Source organism: Macaca nemestrina, chromosome 11, assembly GCF_043159975.1.
Source record: "Macaca nemestrina isolate mMacNem1 chromosome 11, mMacNem.hap1, whole genome shotgun sequence".
Taxonomy (NCBI): Eukaryota; Metazoa; Chordata; class Mammalia; order Primates; family Cercopithecidae; genus Macaca; species Macaca nemestrina.
Window position 1 is genome coordinate 120,475,381 of NC_092135.1, and position 8,188 is coordinate 120,483,568.

An 8,188-nucleotide genomic window follows, 5' to 3' on the forward strand; every position below is an offset into this window, starting at 1 on the left:
GGTCTCAAACTGAACTCAAGCAATCTTGTTTCTAATATTTATCCATATGGTTATGTGAACTTATAGTTCATTTATTTTCACTGCTGAAATATATTCTATTCTGAGACCATATCACAATTCATCCATTCTACTACAGATGGATGTTTACAATACTTTCTTTTTCTGTTATAATTATGAACCATGCTATTATGCACATATTCGTATGTGCCTCTTAGTGCACATGTATAAGAGGTCTATTTTAAAGATAATGTGAAGTTGTTCTCCCAAGTGATACGAATTTCCATTCATATCAGCAATGCTGAAGTGCTCTCATGGCTCTATCTAATCACCAGCCTGTGGGATTTTCATACCTCTTAATTTTTGCCATCTTATAGGCATAAAATAATGTCTCATTAGAGTCTTATTTTGCATTTCTCTGATTACTAACAGTGTTTACCATCTTTCCATCATTAAAGTTGCTCTAATTATGTGGTTTATGTCTTTTATCCATTTTCTGCTAGATAGTTTGTCTTTTTCTTATTGACTTGCAAATAATATGTTGTTAGTTATATAGCTTGTAAATATCTTCTCCCAGCTTTGGGCTTCTCTTTTCATTTTCTTATGATGTCTTCTGCAGTGCGTAAGTTCTTAATTTTAATAGACTCAAATGTATCAATATTTTCTTTCATAATTAGCAGTTTTGCCTTATGTTTAAAAATCCTATCCCGAAAATATATTTTCTTACATTGCTTTCTAAACATTTTTAAACTTGACATTTCATATGCAAATCATGATCCACCTGAAATTTATTTTTGTGAGTGGTGCGAGGTATGAGTTCAGATTTAGTTTTTTCCATATGGATAATTAGAGGCCAGCACCCATGTTGAATCTCCCATGCTTTTCCCAATGATCTGCAATGCTGTCTTGTCACATTTGAAGTTTGCCTATGTGTGTGCGTCCCTTTCTGGGCTCTATGTTCAGTTTCATTAGTCAATTTTTCTCTTCCTGAGCCAAAACCAATAGACTTAATGATTCTGGCTTTGAAATAAGCTTTGACTTCTAACACTGTGAACATCTATAAAACAAGACAAAAGACATGAGACAATAGCACAGGACTGTGATCCTTAAAAGTAGGACACAGAAGAGGAGCGCCACATCCAGCTCTCTTTCTGCCTGCAGGTATTTAAGCCAAGGCATTGAGAAATGGAGCTTCAAAAAAAGCTGTGCTCTTACTGGATGGAGGAACAATGATCAGATTTGGGGGCTGCTGAGGCAACTGGAAGTTGTGACGTAGGTATTGGAAAGAAGGGAGATAATAGAGAAAGGCTTCTGTTTGGTTGAACACTAAGCTCAATCTCTGAAGGTTCCACAGAGCTGAGATCACTAAAGTTCTAGCCAGTTAGTGTGGAGAGATCTATTCGAACATTGTGGCAATGAGTTGAGATTCTGGAGGACTATTCTTATGAGTAAGGCTACCTTCGCCTTAAAGTGAGGGCTTATGAAGCTGATCTTACAGCAAATTAACTCCCTACAAGAACGAGGCTCAACATTCTTGAAGGGAGACAACAAAATCCAAAGTTCTAACAACTTAGTACATATTGAACATCCCAAATCTGAAACTCCAAAAACCAAAATGCTCCAAAATTGGAAACTTTTTGAGCACCAGCATGATTCCGCAAGTGAAAAATTCCACACCTGACCTTACGTGATGGGCCACAGTCAAATGAAGGCACACAGCACACAGTTTCTTCAGCATCCCCAAGGGAAAATGACCCTCCCAGCCCCCTTCAGCTGTAATACATCTTTTCGGCACACACCCAGATTCTCCCTGCAAGCATGCTCACGATGGGTAATGAAATGACACATGTATGTACAGGCTGGATCCATGTTCCCATGATGCCCCACATGGGGCCAAGACCTACATGCATTAGTCACTGTGTTTTCTTGCTTATTCTCTGCACTGTGGTATAGATATTGTTGCAAATGTCAAAAAATCTTGCAGATATCCTTAGAAGTAACAGTGATAAGGAAAAGAGGAAGCATTTATGCTTATCCATAGCTTAGAAAGTCCAGCTGTTGGAGAAACTAGTCAGTGGTTTAAGTGTAAAACATCTTACAGAAGAGTATGGTAGTAGAATTACCAGCATACATGACCTGAAGAAACAGAAGGATAAACTGTAGCAGTTCTATGCTAAAAGTGATGAACAGATATTAATGAAAGTGAAAAATGGGAAAATGCTATATGAAGCTAAAAATGAAGATCTTGATCATGTATTGAAAAGGTAGGTCTGTCTGTGTCACAATGAATACATGCCACTTAATTGTATGCTAATCACAAAACCAGTAAAGAACTATCATGACGAACTGAAAATTGAAAGCAACTGTAAATATTCAACAGACTTATTGCAGAAATTTGAGAAAGACACATTAATTTTTCTTAGCACATCTTATTGTTGGCATTTCATTAATGAAGTTTATTTTTCTAAAAGAAATTTATTATCATTAAAATTATTATACATACAGAAAGTGTATTAAATATATATGTGCATTTTGTTTTTTATTTATTGTGTTTTAATTATTTTATTTTATTTTGAGACAGGTCTGGGTTTATTGCCCAGGCTGGAGTGCAGTGGCATGATCTGGGCTCACTGCAACCTTTGCCTCCGGGGCTCAGGCAATCTTCCCACCTCAGCCTCCTGAGCAGCTGGGCCACAGGCATGTGGCGTCACACCCAGCTAATTTTTGTATTTTTTGTAGGGATGGGGTTTGGCCATGTTGCCCAGGTGGGTCTTGAACTCCTGGACTCAAGTGATCTGCCTACCTCGGCCTCCCAAAGTGCTGGGATTACAGAGGTGGGCCACTGCACCTGGACCTATGTGCATTTTAAAGAGTACTATCAAAGCAAACATCCACATGAAGACCACCCAGTTTGGGAATGGTACTGGCAGTATCTGAGAAGTTCCCTCTATGACCTTTCCTTTTGAGGCAGGAAAATAGGGTCTGGGGGGCAGGGAACATAAGGCCCATTGACACTTCAGGTGTAACAGGAAATATCCTCTCCATAGGGCATACATTGAGTAAATGACTTTGTAACTTTACTTCATCCCCTTCATTTACATAGGGCGTACCCCAAGTAGAGGGTATTTAAACTCACAAAAACTCTGTAACAGGGCCTTTGAGCCCCTACGCTCGGCCCACTCCCACACTATGGAGTGTACTTTCATTTTCAATAAATCCCTTCATTCCTTCCTTACTTTGTTTGTGCATTGTGTCTAATTCTTTGTTCAAGATGCCAAGAACCTGGATATCCCCCACCATTAACACTTTACAGATCTGCAACTATCATCCACACTTTTGTAACCGACTTTTCTATGTGTTTCTTTATAGTTTCTTTTATCGGAATGCCTTTTTTTGTATTTTATTGTTGGAAAATCTTAATATAATCACTTGATCTCATTGTGTAATTTCTGACGAGCTCTATTGGACCAAGTGACTAGATGTAACTTGTGACAGTAAGTGGAAGAAGGAGTACATTTTCACCCCCAGGTGTACTGTGGCCTTGGCATTAATTTCATGAATGTTTTCTTTGGACTCACTTCAGAGTCTCTGGGGTCAAAACCTACATTGCTCACTGGTGGTCCCAGAATGATACCCAAAAGAGAGGTGGATATATCCTTTGGGGTTAACAATGAACAGAACCTGTGAAAATTTGAACCACTGCTTTAAATTTGAAAGACTGCTGGTGATTAAGCATCTGCTGATCACAAAGCAGCAGAGAAATTCACTGATGAGTTCATGAAGGTCATTGCTGATGAAAATCTGATGCCAGAACAAGTCTACAATACTGACGAATCATCACTTTTGGCCTTATTGCTCCAGAAAGACACTGACTACAGCTGATGAGAAAGCCCCTACAGGAATTAAGGATGCAAAGACAGAATAACTGTGCTGGGATGTAGTAACATAGCAGGTGTGTGTGAGTGTAAATTTGCTGTGATAGGCAAAAGCTTTGCTGTTCTCAAGGAGTGAACTTCTTAGCAGTCCTGTATTATGCTAACAAAAGGCATGGATCGCCAGGGACATCAGACTTTCTGACATATACAAGAAACATATCCTTAAAATCCATCAATAAGCAGGAAGAAGGTGATATTGAAAAAGTTTTTAACATCGATAACAAGGCTCCAGTTGTTTATTCAATGACCAGTAGTGAAATAAGCCAAAACAGTTCCGAATCAAGATGATGATAATAGTGATGATGAAGATGGTATTAATACTGCAGAAAAAGTATCTATTGACAACATGGTGAAAATGTGTGATGGGCTTTTTGAAGGACTACAGCAGTGTATGTTTATAACAAGGCAAGAAACCATGTCAGTTTATAAAATCAAAAAAGACGTCTGAGAAAAAACTCATTGTTAATGAGGCAGATTATTCTGGAGAAAACATCTTTAAAAGCCATCCTGCAGAATGCGTCTTCATTCCTAGAGGAACTATTTCCTGGTCCCTCAATTACTTTCGATGTTTCTTCTTACCAAACAAAAAAGATGAAGAAGAAGAAAAGAAAAAGAAACACACTGTCTAGTAACCTTTTAGTCAAAGAAAAGCATCAGGTGGAGGTTGAAACCTATCACTGTTTGTTGTTGCGTTGTCTAACAGCTGAGACAGGTATTCTGGTGATGCTACTGTGCTGCTTAGTTATTCCGCACACACTATTTCTTCATTGTATTAATGGCATATCGTATTTTTTACTGTTAAGTATTTATGTGTGAATAAGCTTAAGAAAATGGTTGCTTATGAGTAGCATGTCAACTTAGAACCATGATCGTGATGCCAACCAACCAGATTGTCCACATGGGTGGCTAAGATAGTGACAGCTTTGCTCCCTGGTGGCTCAATGTACAAAAACTTTGTTTCATGCACAAAATTATTTAAAATACTGTGAAACTGCTTTCAGTCTACATGTATAAGCTGTATAGGAAACATAAATAAATAGTGTGTTTAGACTTGGGTCCCACCCCCAAGATATCTGATTATATATATGAAAATATTCCAAAATCTATTAAAAAAAAAAACCCAAATCCAAAATACTTCTGGTCTAAGCATTTCGGATAAGGGATATTCAATGTGTATTAACAATGACCAGCATACAAGCTAGGTGTGGTGGCTCACACTGTAGTCCTAGCTACTCAGGAGGCTGAGGCGGGAGGATCACTTGAACCTGAAAGTTCAAGGCTGCAGTGAGCTTTGATTGTGCTACTGCACTCCAGCCTCAGTGACAGAGTGAGACTTCATCTCTAAAGAAAAAAATGGTCAGAACGCAATGAAAAAAATATTTGATATGCAAAGAAGCAGGAAAATGTGCCATAACCAGGAAAGAAAAAGTTAGCAAAGTTCTCCCATCTTTGCATCCTCGATGGCAATGACCAGATGTTGAATTTAACGGACAAGGACTTAAAAATAGCTATTATAAATATATTCCTGGATGTAAAAGAAAAGATGCATGTAATGATAAATAAAAATGGGGAGTATTAACGTAGTAAAGGGGATTCTAAAAATTAATAATACCACATTTGAAATGAAAAAGTTATATTTTCAGGAAATAATGGAATTAACAGCAGATTGAAAATTGCAGAGGAAAAGATCAATGCACTTGAATAAAAAACAATAGAACCTATCTGTATTAGTCTGCTAGTAAAACATAGCAAAATACCACAGACTGGGTGGTTTAAATGAGACAAATTTATTTTGACAATTCTGAAGTTGGAAGTCCAAGATCAAGGTGTCAGCAGGGTTAGTTTTCTCTAAGGCCTCTAACTGCAGATGACCACCCTCTTGCTACCTCTTCACATGGGTGTCTGCTGTGCACATATATCCTTGGTCTCCATTCTCTTCTTATAGAGACATCAGGCAGATTGGATAACTCTGATATTCTCATTTTATTTTATTTTATTTATAAAATAAAATTATTTTTATTTATAAATATGATTTATATTTTATTTTATTTTAATTATAGGCTTCTCAACTGTCATATTTTCATTTTAACTCAGTCCCCTCTTTAAGACCTTATCTCAAAACTTAATTACATACTGAGGTACTAAGGGTTGGGAATTCAAAATACGAATTTGAGGTAGGGGCACAGTTTAGCCCATAATACTATCTAAGAAGCTGAAGATAAAAGATAGGGGGAAAAAGGGGGAAAAAAAGAAAAGGAAAAGCTTCCTAGTAACTTGTGGCAAATATTAAGCATTCTAAAATACATAGAAATATAGTCCCAGAATGAGATGATTCAAATATTAGGACAGGAAATATTTGGAGGAGTAACGACCAGAACTTTTGCCAATTTGATGAAAGATACCCGAAAGCTCAGTAAAAGCCAAGCAGGCAAGTCCAAAGAAAACCACACCTAGATATATCTTAGTCAAATTCCTGAGTCTTAAAAGTAGCTAAAGCAAAAAGGTTTTACAATCAGGGAAATAAACATAAGAATGACCGCAGGCTTCTCATCAGAAAAAAATGGAGGCCTAAGCATAAGAACATGACATCTTAAAAATATTATAAAGAAAAATCCCTGTTGGCCAGGCGCGGTGGCTCACACCCGTAATCCCAGCACTTTGGGAGGCCGAGGCGGGCGGATCACGAGGTCAGGAGATCGAGACCATCCTGGCTAACATGGTGAAACCCCGTCTCTACTAAAAATACAAAAAATTAGCCGGGCGTGGTGGCGGGTGCCTGTAGTCCCGGTTACTCGGGAGGCTGAGGCAGGAGAATGGCATGAACCTGGGAGGTGGAGCTTGCAGTGAGCCCAGATTGTGACGCTGCACTCCAGCCTGGGTGACAGAGCCAGACTCCATCTCAAAAAAAAAAAAAAAAAAAAAATCCCTGTCAACTCAGATTTTTTTTTTTTTTTAAACAGAGTCTAGTTCTGTCACCTAGGTTGGAGTAAAGTGGCATGATCTCGGCTCACTGCAATCTCCGCTTCCCGGGTTCAAGTGATTCTCCTGCCTCAGCCTTCCGAGTAGCTGGAACTATAGGCACACGCCACCACGCCCAGCTAATTTTTGTATGTTTAGTAGAGATGGGGTTTCACCATGTTGGCCAGGATGGTCTTGATCTCCTGACCTTGTGATCCTTCCGCCTCAGCCTCCCAAAGTGCTGGGATTACAGGCGTGAGCCACCGCGCCTGGCATCAACTCAAAATTCTATATCCAGCTAAAATATATTGCAATACGAAAGCAAAATAAAGGCCTTTTAATGTAAATGAAAGCTGAGACAATTTATCTCAAAAGGCCCACAGTGTAAGTTTTTCAGGCTTAAGGGAAATCCTACCAGGAGGAAAGCTGAATCTTCACAAAGGAATGAAACACACAGAAAATGATAAATATGTAGGTAAATAAAAATACGTTTTGTTTCTGATAGGACAAATCCCTTTGTTCCTTCCCCTCCCCATCATTCCTCCTCTCTCTCCTCTTCCTCCTTTGTCTTTAGGAGTAATATCTTAGCTATTCTTGGCTTTTTTTTTTTTCCTATCAGTTTTAGAATCAGCTTGTGTGATAGACATAGATTTGCCCTGCACAGACTTCCTTCAAGGAAGAATTTGCTGGCAGGCTGAAAGGAGTCTCAGCAGACAGCCCCCAAATATCACTTTCTTTAAGATTAGCCTCAGCTTCAGAGAACCACCTACACAGAGACTCGGCCTTTCCACGGGCAGCCTGTATCTGGTGATTAAGTGGGATGAGGAACATTTTGGCCTGAAGCAGGATGCTCTGAAGGGCAGTACTTGTCTCAGAGTTCACCACAGGGTTAGGGTTGGTTGAGACGCATCACGTTTGCATCAGAGTTTAACATCTTCCTCTGTCCAATCCTGCTTCCTCCCTGTTCCTTTCACACCTTCCTAGTTGATATGGTTTGGATCTGCGTCCCCACTCAAATCTCATGTCAAATTGTAATCCCCAGTGTTGTAGGTGGGGCCTAGTGGGAGGAGATTGGATCATGGGGGTGGATTTTCCCCTTGGTACTGTGTCATGATAGTGAGTGAGTTCTCTTGAGAGCTGGTTCAAAGTGTGTGGCAACTCCTCCCTCACTCTCTCTTGCTCCTACTCCTGCCAGGTAAGATGTGCCTGCCCCCATTTCTGCCATGATAGTGGTAAGTTTCCTGACACCTCGTCCGAAGCCAAGAAGATGCCAGCATCAGGCTTCCTGTACAGCCTAT